Below are 19,307 nucleotides of genomic sequence, written 5' to 3' on the forward strand. Positions count from 1 at the left end.
TATTAACCCCTAAACCGCAAGCCCCCCACAACGAAATATACTAAAGTAAACTATTAACTCCTAAACTGAAAGCCCCCAACATCGCAATAAACTAAATTAAACTAGTAACCCCTAAACCTAACCCTAACCCTAAAGTAACCCTAACCCCAACACCCCCAAACTTTAACATAATTAAAATATAGCTAAATTAAACTTACAATTATTAACTAAATAATTCCTATTTAAAACTAAATACTAACCTGTGAAATAAAACCTAATCTAGCTACAATATAACTAATAGTTATATTGTAGCTAGCTTAGGTTTTATTTCTATTTCACAGATAAGTTTGTATTTATTGTAACTATGTAGACTAGTTAGTAAATAGTTATTAACTATTTACTAACTACCTAGTTAAAATAAATACAAACTTACCTGTCAAATAAAACCTATGCTGCCTTACACTAAAACCTAACATTACAAAAAATAAAAAACACTACAATTACAAAAAATAAAAAAAACTACCATTACAAAAAATAACAAACGAAATTACACAAAACAATAATAATTATTCCTTTTCTAATACCCTTTAAAAAAATAAATTATACCACCCCAAAATAAACCCCCCCTTATCTATAATAAACTACAAAGGGCCCTTTAGAGGGCCCTTTGTGTGACCTTAAAAGGAACTTTTGTAGGGCATTGCCCTAAAGTTAACAGCTCTTTTGCTACAAGACAAAATAAACACCCCCTAACAGTTTGCAAACACCCACCCCCCCAAACCCACAAAATAAAGATTAAGTAAAACTTAATATACCCATTTCCCTGAAAAGGGCATTTGTATGGGCATTGCCCTTAAAAGGGCATTTAGCTCTTTTGCTTCCCAAGCCCTAATCTAAAAATAAATACCCACCCCAAAACGAAAAAAAAATACACAAAATAACAAACAAATTATCAAAAATATTAAAAATTATTCCTATTCTAATACCCATTTTAAAAGAAAAAACACCTCAAAATAAAAAACCTAAACTGGATTAAACTACCAATAGCCCTTAAAAGTGCCTTTTGTAGGGCATTGCCCTAAGTTAAACAGCTCTTTTACCTGAAAAAAAAAATTACAAAGTCCCACTAACATTACAAACCCTCATCCCCCAAACCCACAAAATAAAAATTAAGTAAAACATAATCTACCCATTGCCCTGAAAAGGGCATTTGTATGGACATTGCTCTTAAAAGGGCATTTAGCTCTTTTGCTGCCCAAACCCTAATCTAAAATGAAAACCCACCCAAAAAACCCTTAAAAAAAACCTAACACTAACCACTGACGATCCACTTACAGTTTTTGAAGTCCCGCTTGAAAGATCTTCATCCAGACGGGGAGAAGTCTTCATCCAGACGGCCTCTTCTATCTTCATCCAGGTGGCGAGAAGTCTTCATCCAGACGGCCTCTTCTATCTTCACCCAGGCGGCGAGAAGTCTTCATCCAGACGGCCTCTTCTATCTTCATCCAGGCGGCATCTTCTATCTTGATCCTGGCGGCGCGGAGCGGGTCCATCCTGAAGACATCCGGTGTGGAGAATCCTCTTTATACGGTCGTCGCCGTACACTGAATCTTCAATGCAAGGGAGCCGTTTCAAAATGGCGTCCCTTGCATTCCTATTGGCTGAAAAATTTGAATCAGCCAATAGGAATTAGAGCTGCTAAAATCCTATTGCTGTTCAAATCAGCCAATAGGATTTAAGCAGCTCTCATTCTATTGGATGATTCATTTAATCATTTAATTGGATGATTCCTTTAATTTAGCTATATTTTAATTATGTTAGAGTTAGGGTGTGTTAGGATTAGTGCTACGTTAGGGTTAGGGTTACGGTTAGGGTTAGGCTTAGGGTTAAGTTAGGATTAGGTTTAGGGGTTAATATAGTTTAATTTAGGTTGTTGCGATGTGGGGGGCTGGCGGTTTACGGGTTAATAGGTTTATTTAGTGGTAGTGATGTGGGAGGCCAGAGGTTTAGGGGTAATAGCTTTATTTAGTTGCAGCGATGTCGGGGAGTGACGAAATAGGGGTTAATAGATTTATTATAGTGTGGGTGATGTTGGGGTGCAGGGGAATAGGGGTTAATAACTTTAGTATAGTGGCGAAGATATCAGGAACGGCAGATTAGAGGTTAATAGTTTTATTTAGGTGGCGGTGATATTGGGGGCGGCAGATTAGGGGTTAATAACTGTAGGTAGGTGGCGGCAATGTCAGTGGGGGCAGATTAGGGGTGTTTAGATGTGGGGTTTATGTTAGGGTGTTTAAACATTAGTTTTTTTCCCCTTAGACATCAATGTGGCTGCGTTACGGAGCTTTTCATTCTGCGATCACAGGTGTTAGACTTTTTTCTGACCCACTCTCCCAATTGATGTCTAAGGGGAAAGCGTGCACAAGCACGTCAAAATAGCGCTTGTATTTTGTGTGGTATGGAGATTAAAACCACCATTTTGCACGCACAAGCCAACTGTTTCAAAACTTGTAATGGCAGCGCTATAGAGGGTTAAATAACGCAACTTTTGTTGCATTCGTGAATTTCCCTATAGCGTGCATAACTCGTAATCTAGGTGTTTGTATATAAGCATATACATATATATTTACTGGGAACACACAGTTCCCATAGATCGCAATGTAAAGGCACTTTTCAGTCTGTTTTTTTTCTAACGCCCCACTCCAGTCAACTTTACCCCCAAAATACTGCCTGGTGCAGTTATTTTATTATAAATTGTACAATTTTTATTTTTTTAATGAAATATGCTACACTGTATTTTGGGGGCATTTGGAGCATATTTATAAAATTAACCAGAGATCTGTTTGTAATAGCTAGTTATTTATCACGCATCCGCAAACGGGCACATTTACCCATTTGCTGATTCGCAATAAATTAGTGCTCCACTTGTAATCTAGCCCTTAGTCTATCTAAGTAAAGTTTCCATTGAAAGTTCCTACCCCCCTTTACATAACTGTAAAGGTTACACAGTTTAGTGTTGTGTGAGATTCCCTCAATTCTTTTTCTTTTGTAACAAACACAGAGTCATAATACCAGGTGTTTCCAGATAAGCCCTATAACTCTTGTGAATATTTACATATGCAGCATTATATAATCCCACTGCTAGGAACAAACATTGCTTTATTTCTGTAGCTGAATTTCCCACCCTGACAAGCAAGTGGCATAAATAAGCTTCAGGATAGTGAATACTGCAGGATGTGGGATGGCTAAAGTAAGAACAGCCACACCAAGTATAATAAATAGCAGATTTTTTTAGGACACAGGTTGGGCTATCAAGTTTCTAGCCCTGCCTGCAAGAAACCATTTAAAGCTTCTGGATGGAGCTGCTCTTTATACTAATTATAACAGAAGAAGGAAGTAAGAGGACAAGTTAGAATTGCATAAAAAGTATTTATTAACCTAAATTTAATAATCTATATGGGCACAAAAAAAAAAAGAATATGAAAATATCAAGAGGATGTCAGAAATCATTTTTAGTTTTGGGGAACATTTGACATGGTGGGGCAGAGCCCGTGCTGCTCATATGGGTGCGCCTCCACTGGTGGAGAGGGGAATTTACAAGGTGAAGTTTGCATCATTTTTTGTGTGATGTACATTGCCTTAAGAGGCTTTTAGAGCTCCCCAAAATTGAAGATTTTTATATAGATATCATAATAACTAGTTTTACCTAACAAATGTAAAAGAATATTGTGATGCCAGTAAGTGCATTTGGCGCTAATGAATTTTGTTGCGCTATTCAAATAAATTATGATAATAACAATAACAGCATATTTGTCACTTTAAGTGGAAGTAGAAGTGATAGCAATATTCTTCTTATTGAGCCCTTCACTGGCAAATCTAGAATCTGTTTTACTACTTATAACTAGTAAGTGCAATGCTCTTGGGATATTTCCCTATCAGACCAAACAGGGCAGTCCTTAAAATCAGCAGTACAGGAAAAAACAGCAGAGAGGTCAGAGACAGGCAAGTTTTGTTTAATCAGCTCAGTGAGTGGAGCAACAATCTTGGAGAAATTCTTTATAAACTTGCTATAATAGTTGGAAAATCCCAAGAATCTCTGTAACTCCTTCAATGTGGTGGGCTGAGTTCATTCCAGAATTGCTGTTAGCTTAGTGGGATCCATGGCAAAACCTTCTTTTGAGATGATATATCCAAGGAATTGAATCCAGACTTGATCAAATTCACATTTCTCCAATTTGGCTACCAAAAATTGTTTCTGAGAGGAAGAAGCACCTGTTTCACATGCTCATTATGCTCCTCTAGGGTTGTGGAGAATATGAGGATGTTATCCAGATAGACGATGACAGTACGATTAACCCCTTAATGACCACAGCACTTTTCCATTTTCTGTCCGTTTGGGACCAAGGCTATTTTTACATTTTTGCGGTGTTTGTGTTTAGCTGTAATTTTCCTCTTACTCATTTACCGTACCCCCACATATTATATACCGTTTTTCTCGCCATTAAATGGACTTTCTAAAGATACCATTATTTTCATCATATCTTATAATTTACTATAAAAAAAATATAAAATATGAGGAAAAATTGAAAAAAAATACACTTTTTCTAACTTTGACCCCCAAAATCTGTTACACATCTACAACCACCAAAAAACACCCATGCTAAATAGTTTCTAAATTTTGTCCTGAGTTTAGAAATACCCAATGTTTACATGTTCTTTACTTTTTTTGCAAGTTATAGGGCAATAAATACAAATAGCACTTTGCTATTTCCAAACCATTTTTTTTCAAAATTAGCGCTAGTTACATTAGAACACTAATATCTTTCAAGAATCTCTGAATATCTATTGACATATATATATTTTTTTTTAGTAGACATCCCAAAGTATTGATCTAGGCCCATTTTTGTATATTTCATGCCACCATTTCACCGCCAAATGCGATCAAATAAAAAAAATTGTTCACTTTTTCACAAATTTTTTCACAAACTTTAGGTTTCTCACTGAAATTATTTACAAACAGCTTGTGCAATTATGGCACAAATGGTTGTAAATTGTTCTCTGGGATCCCCTTTGTTCAGAAATAGCAGACTTATATGGCTTTGGTGTTGCTTTTTGGTAATTAGAATGCCACTAAATGCCACTGCGCACCACACGTGTATTATGCCCAGCAGTGAAGGGGTTAATTAGGGAGCATGTAGGGAGCTTTTTGGGGTAATTTTAGCTTTAGTGTAGTGTAGTAGACAACCCCAAGTATTGATCTAGGCCCATTTTGGTATATTTCATGCCACCATTTCACCGCCAAATGCGATCAAATTAAAAAAAACGTAACATTTTTCACAATTTTAGGTTTCTCACTGAAATCATTTACAAACAGCTTGTGCAGTTATGGCACAAATGGTTGTAAATGCTTCTCTGGGATCCCCTTTGTTCAGAAATAGCAGACATATATGGCTTTGGCGTTGCTTTTTGGTATTTAGAAGGCCGCTAAATGCCGCTGCGCATCACACGTGTATTATAGCTAGCAGTGAAGGGGTTAATTAGGTAGCTTGTAGGGAGCTTGCAGGGTTAATATCACATTTAGAGTAGAGCTCAGCCTCCCACCTGAAACATCAGACCCCCTGATCCCTCCCAAACAGCTCTCTTCCCTCCCCCACCCCACAATTGTCCCCGCCATCTTAAGTACTGGCAGAAAGTCTGCCAGTACTAAAATAAAAGCTATATTTGGTTTTTTTGTGTGTTTTTAAAAAGGCATATTTACATATGCTGCTGTGTACTATCCCCCCTTATCCCCTAACCTCACTGATCCCCCCCAAACAGCTCTATAACCCTCCCACTCTAACTTAATCTGCGCCATCTTGGGTACTGGCAGCTGTCTGCCAGTACCCAGTTTAGAAGAAAAACATGCTTTTTTTAAATTTTTACTAATTTTTTCTGTAGTGTAGCTTCCCCCCACACCAAACCAACCCCCACCCCTCCACGATCTCTTTTTGTGCTTTTGCACAAACAAGATTTGGGTATTTTTTATTAAATATATTTGCCGTAGTGTAGCGGTTCCCACCCGCTCCCGCCCGTGCACGCGCCCGCCCGCCCGCCACCCTCCGTGCACGCGCGCGCGCCCGCGCGCACCCCCTAACGTTCCCGCCCCCGATCCCGCCCCCCTTGACTTCACGGCACCCACCGATGGCCGCCCACCCGCCTCCCAAGCCGGCTCCCACCCACCAACGATACCGGCCATCGATGTCCGGTGCAGAGAGGGCCACAGAGTGGCTCTCTCTGCACCGGAAGGCCATGTAAGGTTATTGCAGGATGCCTCCATATCGAGGCATCACTGCAATAACCGGAAAGCAGCTGGAAGCGATCAGGATCGCTTCCAGCTGCTTTCCACACAGAGGACGTGCAGGGTACGTCCTCAGGCATTAACTGCCTTTTTTTTGAGGACGTACCCTGCACGTCCTCGGTCATTAAGGGGTTAAGGAGGTCACTTTAGACATCATTGACAAATGCTTGAAAGACAGCAGCCCAAAAGGCATTACAAGGTACTCGTAATGCCCTGATCTTGTGTTGAAGGCAGTCTTCCACTCATGTCCCAGGAAGATACAAATGAGATTGTAGGCCCCACGAAGATCTAATTTTGTAAAGAATGAAGCCTTTAGCTAAATTCTCTTGGATATATTCTTCCATGGCTTTGGTTTCAGCTTTGGACAAGTGGATAAGTCCTTCCTTTAGGAAGTGGGGCTTCAAGAAAGAGGTCAATTTTGCAGTTGTAAGGGCGGTGAGGTGGTAACACAACAGCTGCTTTCTTTTGAAAGACATCCATAAAGTCTGCATATACTGAGGGAAGGTTAGAAGGGCTGGCTATAGGAATGTGTTGAGGTGGAGTAACCTTAGCAAGGCAGGAGTGAAAACAGGATTTACCCCAGGAGGCCAACTGTCCTCAGTCCAGTCAAACTGAAGATTGTGTTTATGTAGCCAAGGAAGACCAAGACTAACTGGCTGTGCAGGAGAATGAATGACATCAAAGTGCAACTGTTCAGACTGTAGGACCCCCACAGTCATGGTTAGGGGTGCTGATTAAAAATGGATTAAACCTGATCCAAGGGGAGTGCCATTCAGAGTGGTTATTTTTAGATATTGTTTTTTTCTGGAGAAGAGACAACCCTGCTCATTGGAGCTAGCCGAAAACATTAGTAAGTCAATGGCATGCCACATATTTGTGCAGCTACCAATCAGCAGCTAGCTCCGCCTTCTGAGCCTACCTATGTATGCTTTACATCAAAGCATACCATGCAAACTAGGCAAATTAGACAATAGAAGTAAATTGGAAACTTGTTTAAAATTGTATGCTTTATCTTAATCAGAAAGGGACATTTCTGAGTTTTATGTTCCTTGAAGTTGAGCTGGCTATACTCAGGGCACCCTTCTTGTTGTCAATTATGTTCTTGCATTGCATTAATTCATACTCCCACTGCCCACACATACCCACCCTAACAATTAACAAGAGTGGCTCCTGCTGATTAGTGAAGAGAGATATTGCTTGGCAACTTTGGGCCCTTATGATTGCTCTTACAATTCAGCTCTTAGGCTCTGGGAGCCAAATCCTTAATAATATAATTCTAGTTCTTTGGGACAATGCCAGTGTGATACTGTAGCTGGGAAAGCAAATGGACAGTCAGAGTGTAAAAAAGTGGGTGGCAACTGTGAAAAATAGGATGGAATAATGTGCACAGGCTAACCTACGAAATGGCCACATTACTTGTGCGTTGGTATTACAAGTAGAACGCTCGCATTCGCATTGCAAGGAAGCATTGTGCTCATGATAGCACTTCCATAGAATCTCGTGCAGCAAAGGGGTAAGTAGCGCAGGGAAGGGCAGCATTTTTAAATATATATATATATATAGATGACTATATACATATATATTTACATACAAAAAATAAACCTATAGTTTATAGGCACGAGGAAGAATGCTCTTAATATCATAAGAAGAGAAAATTGTAATTAAAACTTAGCTTTTAATAGGTTCACTGAATTGATAAAAGACAGCAGCAGAATAATTTGGAGTATTGTGCTGGTCTGCCGAAAATTTTAAAACACATCTCTGTTAAGGTAACTAAGTATTGAGTGAGTGCTTATAATAGGTTACACTGTTGCAGAGTTTCCGCAATTGTTTATGGGGGATTTATGATGAGAGGTAATAATGCTTCAGAAGTGAGTTAAGTAATTAGAGGCCGCTAATACTGAAGTAATGTATTAATATACAACCCTAAAAAATCTTAAGCCTAATATGATTGTGTACTGAGGAAATTACAGAAACATGTTGTAATTGTTAAAGGGACACTAAACCCAATTTTTTTCTTTCATGGTTCAGATAGAACATGCAATTTTAAGCAACTTTCTAATTTACTCCTGTTATCATTTTTTCATTTGTTCTCTTACTATCTTTATTTAAAAAGCAAAAGCAGGAATGTGATGCATATTAGCCGGTCCATTGGGGTAATCTGTTATCAATATATAATCACACCTTTAATTTTACACAACATTTTGGGGCCTATTTAACAAAGGTCTGTCGGATCAGGTTCGACACACCTCGCTGAATGCGGAGAGCGATACGCTCTCCGTATTCAGCATTGCACCACCAGCTCTTGTGAGCTGCTGGTACAAGCCGTCCCCTGCAGATTCACGGCCTATCGGCTGCCAGCAGGGGGGTGTCAATCAACCCGACCATACTTGATCGGGTTGAATTGCGGTGATGTCTTTCCGCCTGCTCAGAGCAGGCGGACAGGTTATCAAGCAGCGGTCTTTAGACCGCTGCTTCATAACTGGCGTTTCTGGCGAGCCTGCAGGCTCGACAGAAACACGGCCCTCAAGCTCCATCCAGAGCTTGATAAATGGGCCGCTTAGTGTCCAGTGACTCTAGAGAGCTATATGTGTATTCTCCTCTTGTGGGTTCTTTTCCCATCTCTGCTTTCAGATTTAAACCAAATTCACAGCACCACCTCTCCATACAGCTTATTCCAAGAATAGGAAATTGTATGATCAAGAGATATTTAGAGTCTTTTTATACGTTAAGTAGTGCCATTGGTTTCCCCATTGGTATAGTGGAGCCACTTTTGGATGGTTTTGGGTTAAGTATGTTTTCTCTGTGTCACTGATAATCCCATCTTTAAAGCTTCAGTAAGGAGTTTATTCAATTTTGCAGGTACATCTCAGTTGGGTTACCTAGTAGTTTTTTGTAACATTATTGATTGTTTAGCTGGTTATTAGCTTCCTGAAGGTACAGGCACATAGTTTTATTCCATAATACCACATTACCACCCTTGTCAGATGGGTTGACTTTGGTGTCTTCCCAAGTTTGTATCTCTTTCAGTACCTTGTTTTCTTTAAATGTAATATTGGATTTCTGTCTTTTATAGGGTACATTTTCAATTTGGTGACATACTGTTTCATTGAAGATTTGTATTTCTGGAGAATTTTGTAGAGGTGGTTTGACTTTAGATTGTGTAGCTATATTTTTTCTCCAGTTAAGTTCAGGTGTTTCATGAGGATTGCTTTCAGATAACAAATGTTGAAGGTCATCTAATGTGGCTTGATATTTTACTGACCAATCATCCCCATACTGTTTTTTCAAGAAAAAATTCTTTAATAGTAATTTTCTTTTAAAGAGATGAACATCTTTTATTATTTCAAACTTATTTAAATTGTTAGTTGGACAGAGTCCTTTAGCTAATACATTAAGATGATCTAAGGTTAATGTTTGTTGTGTTAAGTTAATTACCCTAAGGTTCCCATCCTGATCAGAGAGAATGGGCTGGGTTATCTCCTGTGGGATGTTCTGGAGGGAGGGGTAGTATTTTTTCTCTTGTTGTGTCTGCCTGGGTGTGATTGAGGCCCTGGAGTTTGAAAGGTTCTGTTGGATGGTTGTTGGGATAAAAAAGGAGTATAGGGGATATGGGATGTGGAAAGGTTATATGTTTGTGGCAGTGCAGTGGTTACTGTTTGTGATCTAGTGTTTAAATTAGTAATAGGAGTCTCAATATCTGAGTATTCTGATTCACTGTCTGATTGTTGAGTCATAAAATTATGGGATGTTGTAGTGGAATAAGAATTTCTATAGTTTCTTTGCACAACAATATACTTTTTTTTATTAAGATAGTCGTTCTGATCTCTGATATATTTGATTTTTTTTAATTTGTATTAGCTCATTTTCCAATGTATCCAGTTCTTTTTGATATTGAGCATAAAGTGTGTTAAAGGTGGCTGTTTGTTCTAATGGTTGTATTTTATCATTCTGAATTTGAATCTCTTGTTCATTTCATCTTTGTCTGATTAAATTCTAATTTCCATGGAACAGATACTTAAAGCTTTTTCCCATCTTTCAATATGATCGTGCCTCTTTAGTTCATAAGCAGGAAACATTTTAATTCTCAGACCCATGGGGATAATATTTTCTTTTTCTTTTTTTAATTTTTTTCTTATTGGATATATATTTATGTGTTAATATGTGTATATACACACATTATCACATAAATATATATGTATATATTCATATAAAACAAGGAAAGTGGAACAGTACTCCCAGACTGGACCGGGGACACATCACATGACCTTGAAACCCTGCTCAGTTATGGTGCTTAAAAGAAACTGGAAGAGTCAGTTACCACATTTAGCCAAATAGGACAAGCCCAGGTACCACGCCAAGGTCTCTTCCACAACCTGGGACGCTAATACAGCCACACAAATGCAGGCTCACACACAGGTGCAAGCTCATATTCAAATAAACGGGGAACTAGTCAGGGTTCACAGACTTTTGTAATCACCCTTAAGCACAAGCAAAACAAGGAAAGTGGAAGAGTACTCCCAGACCGAACCGGGGACACATCACATGACCCTGAAACACTGCTCAGCTATGATGCTAGAGCACTCTCACAAAGCTGCACTATTTCTAGAGTCACATGCAGTCTTGGCCCAGACCAGCCTGGGAGCAAGTCCCTAGGGTAAATTTCTAAACAGACATTACAATACACACAAGAATAAAGTCTAGCACTCGCTCACAAGCTCTCAACTACGTTTAAAAGAAACTGGAACAGTCAGTTACCACATTTGGCCAAATGGGAGAAGCCCAGGTATAACGTCAAGGTCTCTTCCAAAGCCGGGGACCTTAATACAGCCACACAAAAGCAGGCTCACACACAAGTGCAAGCTCATATTCAAACAAACTGGGGACTAGGTTTTGGAAGTAATTTTTGTTTCATCAAATTTTTATTTTGTCATTCTTTATGGAATGGATGTCATTTAAAAAAATAAATAACATTTTTTTTTAATAATTTTCTTTGTAAGCTACCTGCAATGCAAGTCAGTTTGTTTTATTTATCATTGCTGCTAGGCTAGTGCTGCAACAATAAGAAATCATTATGCATTGTGGTGATCCATACTATACAAAATAGCATGATGCTTAAATGTAAAATCTGCATTAATTGTGTCAGGTGTGAAATGCCCGATTAACCTGTCCATGAGCATTGTGCAGCCACAAAATAGCAGCCCTGAACTTAGTATGATTAACCAATTGCATGCTCTATTGCTCTTGATTGATTCAAAAGTTGAACACAAAATACATTAATTAATTAACAGCTAGATTACGAGTTTTCAGCGCTATTGGGAAATTAACGACCGCCACAAAAGTGGCGTTAATTTACCTCCGTACAGGTTTCCTTAAAGCAGGCTTGTGCGGGCGATATGGTGGCGTTGAGTTCCATACCACACCAAAATACAAGCGCTGCTTTGGCGTGCTCGTGCACGATTTCCCCATAGACATCAGTGGGGAGAACCGGCAAAAAAGAAGCCTAACACCTGCGATGGCGGAAACAAAAGCTCCGTAATGCAGCCGCATTGATGTATATGGAGAAAGAAAAAGTTATGTTAACACCCTAACATAAAAACCACATCTAAACACCCCTAATCTGCTTCCCCTAACATCGCCGCCACCTACATTACAGTTATTAACCCCTAATCTGCCACCACTAACATCGCCACCACCTACATTACAGTTATTAACCTCTAATCTGCCACCCTAGCATCTCCGCCACCTACATTACAGTTATTAACCCCTAATCTGCCGCCCCAATGTTGCTGCCACTATACTAAAGTTATTAACCCCTAAACCTCTGGCCTCCCACATCACTAACACTACATAAATATATTAACCCCTAAACCTAACCCTAACGTAACCCTAAGCATAAATCTAATCCTAACCCTAACACCCCCTAACTTAAATATAATTAAAATAAATCTAAGTAAACCTTACAATTATTACCTAAATAATTCCTATTTAAAACTAAATACAAACTTACATGTAAAAAAAAACCTAAGCTAGCTACAAAATAACTAATAGTTATATTGCAGCTATCTTAGGTTTTATTTTTATTTCACAGGTAAGTTTGTATTTATTTTAACTAGGTAGACTAGTTAGTAAATAGTTATTAACTATTTACTAACTACCTAGTTAAAATAAATACAAATGTATCTGTAAAATAAAACCTAACCTGCCTTACAATAAAACCTAACATTACAATCAAATCAAATAAATAAATTAACTAAATAAATCAAATGCAATTATCTAAATTACAAAAAACCCCACTAAATTACACAAAATAAAAAATGTAATTATCAAATAAAAAACGAAAAAAATAATAAAACCTAGCCTACACTATACTGCCAATATCCCTTAAAAGGGACTTTTGCGGGGCATTGCCACAAATAAATCAGCTCTTTAACCTGTAAAAAAAAATACAAACACCCCCCAATAGTAAAACCCACCACCCACCCAACCAAACCCCCAAATAAAACTCTATCTAAACCTTAGCTAACCATTGCCCTGAAAAGGGCATTTGGATTGGCATTGCCCATATAAGGGCATTTGGCTCTTTTACGGTGCCCAAACCCTAAGCTAAAAATAAAACCCACCCAATAAACCCTTAAAAAAACCTAACACTAACCCCCGATGATCCGCTTACAGTTTTCGAAGACCGGACATCCATCCTCATCCAGCCGGCGAAGTCCTCATCCAAGCGGGCAGAAGTCCTCATCGAAGCTGGCAGAAGTCTTCATCCAAGCGGGCAGAAGTCTTCATCAAAGTGGCCAGAAGTCTTCATCCAAGCCGGCAGAAGTCTTCATCCAAACAGCATTTTCTATCTTCATCCAGACGGCATTTTCTATGTTCATCCATCCGGTGCAGAGCGGGTTCATCTTCAAGACATCCGGCGCGGAGCATCCTCTTCTTCCGATCATCCTTGGAAAATTAAGTTAACTTTAAGTGATGTCATCCAAGATGGTGTCTCTTACATTTCGATTGGCTGATAGAATTCTATCAGCCAATAGGAATTAAAGGGGAAAAAATCCTATTGGCTGATCCAATCAGCCAAGAGGTTTGAGCTTTAATCCTATTGGCTGATCCAATCAGCCAATAGGATTGAGCTTGCATTCTATTGGCTGATTTAAAGCTCAATCCTATTGACTGATTGGATCAATCAATAGGATTTTTTCCCCTTTAATCCCTATTGGCTGATAGAATTCTATCAGCCAATCGGAATGTAAGGGACGCCATATTGGATGACGTCACTTAAAGTGAACTTCATTTTCCAGCGACGATCGGAAGAAGGGGATGCTCCGCGCTGGATGTCTTGAAGATGGACCACTCCTCACCAGATGGATGAAGATAGAAGATGATGTCTAGATGAAGACTTCTGCCCGCTTGAATGAAGACTTCTGGCCACTTTGATGAAGACTTCTGCCCACTTGGATGAAGACTTCTGCTGGCTTCAATGAGAACTTCTGCCTGCTTGGAAGAGGTCTTTGCCGGCTGGATGAGGATGGATGTCCGGTCTTCGAAAACTGTAAGTGGATTGTCAGGGGTTAGTGTTAGGTTTTTTAAGAGTTTATTGGTTGGGTTTTATTTTTAGCTTAGGGTTTGGGCACCGTTAAAGAGCTAAATGCCATTTTAAGGGCAATGCCCAACCAAATGCCCTTTTGAGGGCAATGGTTAGCTTAGGTTTATTTACATAGGTTTTTATTTGGAGGGGTTGGTTGGTTGGGTGGTGGGTTTTACTGTTGGGGGGTGTTTGTATTTTTTTTTACAGGTAAAAGAGCTGATTTCTTTGGGGCAATGCCCCACAAAATGCCCTTTTAAGGGCCATTGACAGTTTAGTGTAGGCTAGGGGTTTTATTATTTTGGGGGGCTTTTTTAATTTTGATAGGGCTATTAGATTAAGAGTAATTCGTTATTTTTATTTGATTTCAGCTTAGGTTTTTTTTTTACAGGTAAGTATGTATTTAGTTTTAAATAGAAATTATTTAGGTAATAATTGTAAGGTTTATTTATATTTATTTTAATTATATTTACGTTAGGGGGTGTTAGGGTTAGATTTATGCTTAGGGTTACGTTAGGGTTAGGGTTAGGTTTAGGGGTTAATATATTTATGTAGTGATGTGGGAGGCCAGAGGTTTAGGGGTTAATAGTTTAATTTAGTATATTTCATTGTGGGGGGCTTGCGGTTTAGTGGTTAATTGGTTTATTATAGCGGCAGTGTGGGCGGACGGCAGATTACGGGTTAATAATATTTAAGTAGTGTTTGTGATGTAGAAGGGCGGTGGTTTAAGGGTTAATAGGTTTATTTTAGTGGTGATGATGTCGGGGAGCGGCGGAAGAGGGATTAATACATTTTAATAGTGGTGGCGATGTCTGGAGCGGACGATTAGGGGTTAATCATTTTATTTTAGTATTTGCGATGCTGGAGTGCCTTGGTTTAGGGGTTAATAGGTAGTTTATGAGTGTTAGTGTACTTTGTAACACTTTAGTTTTGAGTTTCATGCTACAGCTTTGTAACGTAAAACTCATAACTACTGACTTTAGATGGCAGTATGGATCTTGTCAGTATAGGGTGTACTGCTCACTTTTTGGCCTCCTAGGCAAACTCATAATACCGGCGCTATGGAAGTCCCATTGAAAAAAGTCTTTTTTAAAAGTGCGGTGCTGATGTTGCGTGACAGCCAAAAAGGTGTGCGGTACACCTATACCTGCAAGACAAGTAATATGGGAACATAGGGAAAAAGCAGCGTTATGAAGCATAAAGATGCTTTTTCATTAATAACGCTAAACTCATAATCTAGCTGTAAATGAATAAAAAAAGTGTTTTTTAATTGTCTCTCCCAGTCCATTACTGTTTCTTTGTGTTTGTTTGTTGTCTTTCCAAAAAGATAAACTTGTCTCCCTTGACCGCCCCTATTCTATGTTGTCTATTTTTTCCTCCATCACACCACCTTATTCTAAAAATCTTTTATGTTCATTGTTCAACCAACAGCAAAGACTGCCTGTGTTGTCTCCTACTAGTATCAAGTTCACCAAAGTCAGCCAACAGCTGTGGTTCCAGAAGACTGCAGCCTGTTTCTTCTTCTACAACAGCAAGGTCATCCTCATCCTGCAGCCTGTTTCTTCTTCTAAAACTGCAAGTTCATCCACATCCTGTAGCCTGTTTCTTCTTCTACAACAGCAAGACCATCCACATCCTGCAGCCTGTTTCTTCTTCTACAACAGCAAGGCCATCCACATCCTGCAGCCTGTTTCTTGTTCTACAACAGCAAGGTCATCCTCATCCTGCAGCCTGTTTCTTCTTCTACAACTGCAAGTTCCTCCACATCCTGTAGCCTGCTTCTTCTTCTACAACAGCAAGTTCATCCACATCCTGTAGCCTGTTTCTTCTTCTACAACAGCAAGGTCATCCACATTCTGCAACCTGTTTCTTCTTCTACAATAGCAATGCCACCCTGCAAGTGCGCTCCAACTCTGCAAGTCTAGCCTGTGTCTTCTACAACATCAAGGTCAGCCATTTAGCCAGTGCCTTCTACAACAACAAGGTCAATCATCCAAAGCCAGTGTCATCTACAACAGCAAAGTCAGTCATCTAAAGCTAGCATTTTCTATAACAGCAAGGTCAGTCCTCCAGAGCCAATGTATTCTATAAATGCAAGGTCAGTCTCCTCCAGTGAAAGCCAGTATTGCCTCAGTCTCAATTAAACATGATGATGAGCAAGTCCATTGTTGTCTTCTTTATATTCAATTAATTGCAAGTATAAGCCTGTGGTGTCTTGTCTATTCACAATTAACGTGACTGCTTAATCATTAAGCCAATTGTTGTCTTATTTATATTCAAGTGCAAGCCTGTGCTCTCTTGTCTCTCAATCCAGGTGATGTCACTACATCATCAAGCCCATTGTTGTCTTCTTTATATTCAAGTGCAGGAAGCCTGTGTTCTCTTGAATCAAGGTGACTGCTTTATCAAACACATTGTTGTCTTCTTTATATTCAATTTTAAGTGTAAGCCTGTGGTCTCTTGTCTCTTCTCAAATCTCAATCAAGGTGACTGCATTATCAAGCCCATTGTTGTCTTCTTATATTCAAGTTCAGCAAGTCTGTGTTCTCTTCAATCAAGTGCAGCAAGCATGTGTTCTCTTCAATCGAGGTGACTGCTTAATAATTCACATTGTTGTCTTCTTTATATTCAAGTGCAGCAAGCCTGTGTGTTCTCTTCAATCAAGGTGACTGCTTCATCAAGCACATTGTTGTCTTCTTTATATTCAAGTGCAGCAAGCCTGTGTTCTTTTCAATCAAGGTGACTACGTTATCAATCACATTGTTGTCTTCTTAATATTCAAGTGCAGCAAGTCTGTGTTCTCTTCAATCAAGGTGACTGCTTCATCAAGCACATTGTTGTCTTCTTTATATTCAATTTCAAGTGTAAGCCTGTTGTCTCTTGTCTCTTCTCAAATCTCAATCAAAGTGATTGCATCATCAAGCCCATTGTTGTCTTCTTTATATTCAAGTGGCAGCAAGCCTGTGTGTTCTCTTCAATCAAGGTTAATGCTCCATCAAGTGCATTGTTGTCTTCTTTATATTCAAGTGCAGCAATCCAGTGTTCTCCTCAATCAAGGGGACTGCTTCATCAATCACATTGTTGTCTTCTTTATATTCAAGTACAGCAAGCCTGTGTCTTCTCTTCAATCAAGGTGACTGCTTCATCAATCACAATCGGCTAGATAACAAGTTTTGTCGGTAAAAACTTGCGGGGCTAACAAGACTTTTTTTCCAGTGCTTACTTTAAACAACGCTGGTATTACAAGTTTTCTGAATGGCTGCGTTAGCCTCAGAAAAGTGAGCGTTGAGCAAATTTAGCTCCACTTCTACCTGTAATACCAGCGTTGCTTACGGTAGCGGTAAGCTGGCTAAAACATGCTTGTGCATGATTTCCCCATAGGATACAATGGGGCTGAGCTGGCTGAAAAAAAACCTAACACCTGCAAAAAAGCAGCGTTCAACTCCTAACGCAGCCCCATTATTTCCTATGGGGAAATGAATTTTATGTCTACACCTAACACCTTAACATGAATCCAGAGTCTAAACACCCCTAACCTTACACTTATTAACCCCTAATCTGCCACCCCTGCTATCACCGACCTACATTATATTATTAACCCCTAATATGCCGCTCCAGACACCGCCGCCACCTACAATATACCTATGAACCCCTAATCTGCTTCCCCTAACATCGCTGACACCTACATTATAGTTATTAACCCCTAATCTGCCCCCCCCCAATGTTGCCGCCACCTACCTACACTTATTAACCCCTAATCTGCCGACCGGACATCGCCGCCACTATAATAAATATATTAACCCCTAAACAGCAGCACTCCCGCCTCGCAAACACTATAATACATTTTATTAACCTCTAATCTGCCCCCCCCCAATGTCGCCGCCACATACCTACAATTATTAACCCCTATTCTCCCACCCCCAATGTCGCCACTACTATAATAAAGTTATTAACCCCTAAACCTAAGTCTAACCCTAACCCTAAAACCACCCTAAGTTAAATCTATTTTTAATAAATCTAAATAAAATTTCTAAAATTAAATAAATTAATCCTACTTAAAACTAAATACTTACCGACAAAATAAACCCTAATATAGCTACAATATAATTAATAGTTACATGGTAGCTATTTTAGGATTTATGTTTATTTTACAGGCAACTTTGTATTTATTTTATATATATACTAAAGTGTGCGCAAGAGACACCAAACTATTCCAACCCTAAAGTCCCTGGCATTAGGGAAAAGAAAGATAATCAAAGAACAAAATATATGGAGAAGCGCTAAAAGAAGCTAAAGGTGCGGTAGTAAATCACAATGGAAGATATATAACTGGCTATGCAAAAGAATTTAATCAAACAATTAGATAGAATACAAAATTTGTAAAGATAGAATACATAAATGTAAAGATATTAAAAATCGGACGTCTCCGATACAATAAAAACACATGCATGGATAAAAGCATAAACCCAAATGACTACTGTTGCCAATATGGTAGAATAAGTCCCTGTATTATTCAAATAGATTGTATGGGCCCTCAAAAATAAAAGATCACATCAAAGGATCAGTTCCAGGTAAGATTCAAGAGGTCTTGAAAGAGAGATTCAGCTGCAAGTCTACACAGAGCTACAAGTCTAACCCTGCGTGCTGTGTTGCACTAAGAGCGGGGATTTTTTACTTAATTTATCTACAATATAGCGGCCGCTATACTCCGCTTGTCAGCGATCCTGGCCAATAGTATCTTCTCTTGGAGCCAACACCCCTGACCGGTGACGTCACAGGACACGCATACGCCTCACGGAGATGTTATCAAACCAACAGACGGAACTCTAGAAGCTAATACGTATGAATCTTACCTGGAACTGATCCTTTGATGTGATCTTTTATTTTTGAGGGCCCATACAATCTATCTGAATAATACAGAGACTTATTCTACCATATTGGCAACAGTAGTCATTTGGGTTTATGCTTTTATCCATTCCTGTGTTTTTATTGTATCGGAGACGTCTGATTTTTAATATCTTTACATTTATGTATTCTATCTTTACAAATTTTGTATTCTAATTGTTTGATTAAATCCTTTTGCATAGCCAGTTATATATCTACCATTGTGATTTACTACCGCACCTTTAGCTTCTTTTAGCGCTTCTCTATATATTTTGTTCTTTGTATTTATTTTACCTAGGTACAATAGCTATTAAATAGTTAATAACTATTTAATAGCTACCTAGTTAAAATAATTACAAAATTACCTGTAAAATAAATCCTAACCTAAGTTGCAAATACACCTAACACTACGCTATCACTAAATTAATTAAATAAATTAACTACAATTATCTAACATAAAATACAATTAAATAAATTAAACTATAGTACAAAAAACCCCGCTAAATTACAAAAAATAAAAAT

This window comes from Bombina bombina, chromosome 5 (genome assembly GCF_027579735.1).
Source record: "Bombina bombina isolate aBomBom1 chromosome 5, aBomBom1.pri, whole genome shotgun sequence".
Taxonomy (NCBI): domain Eukaryota; kingdom Metazoa; phylum Chordata; class Amphibia; order Anura; family Bombinatoridae; genus Bombina; species Bombina bombina.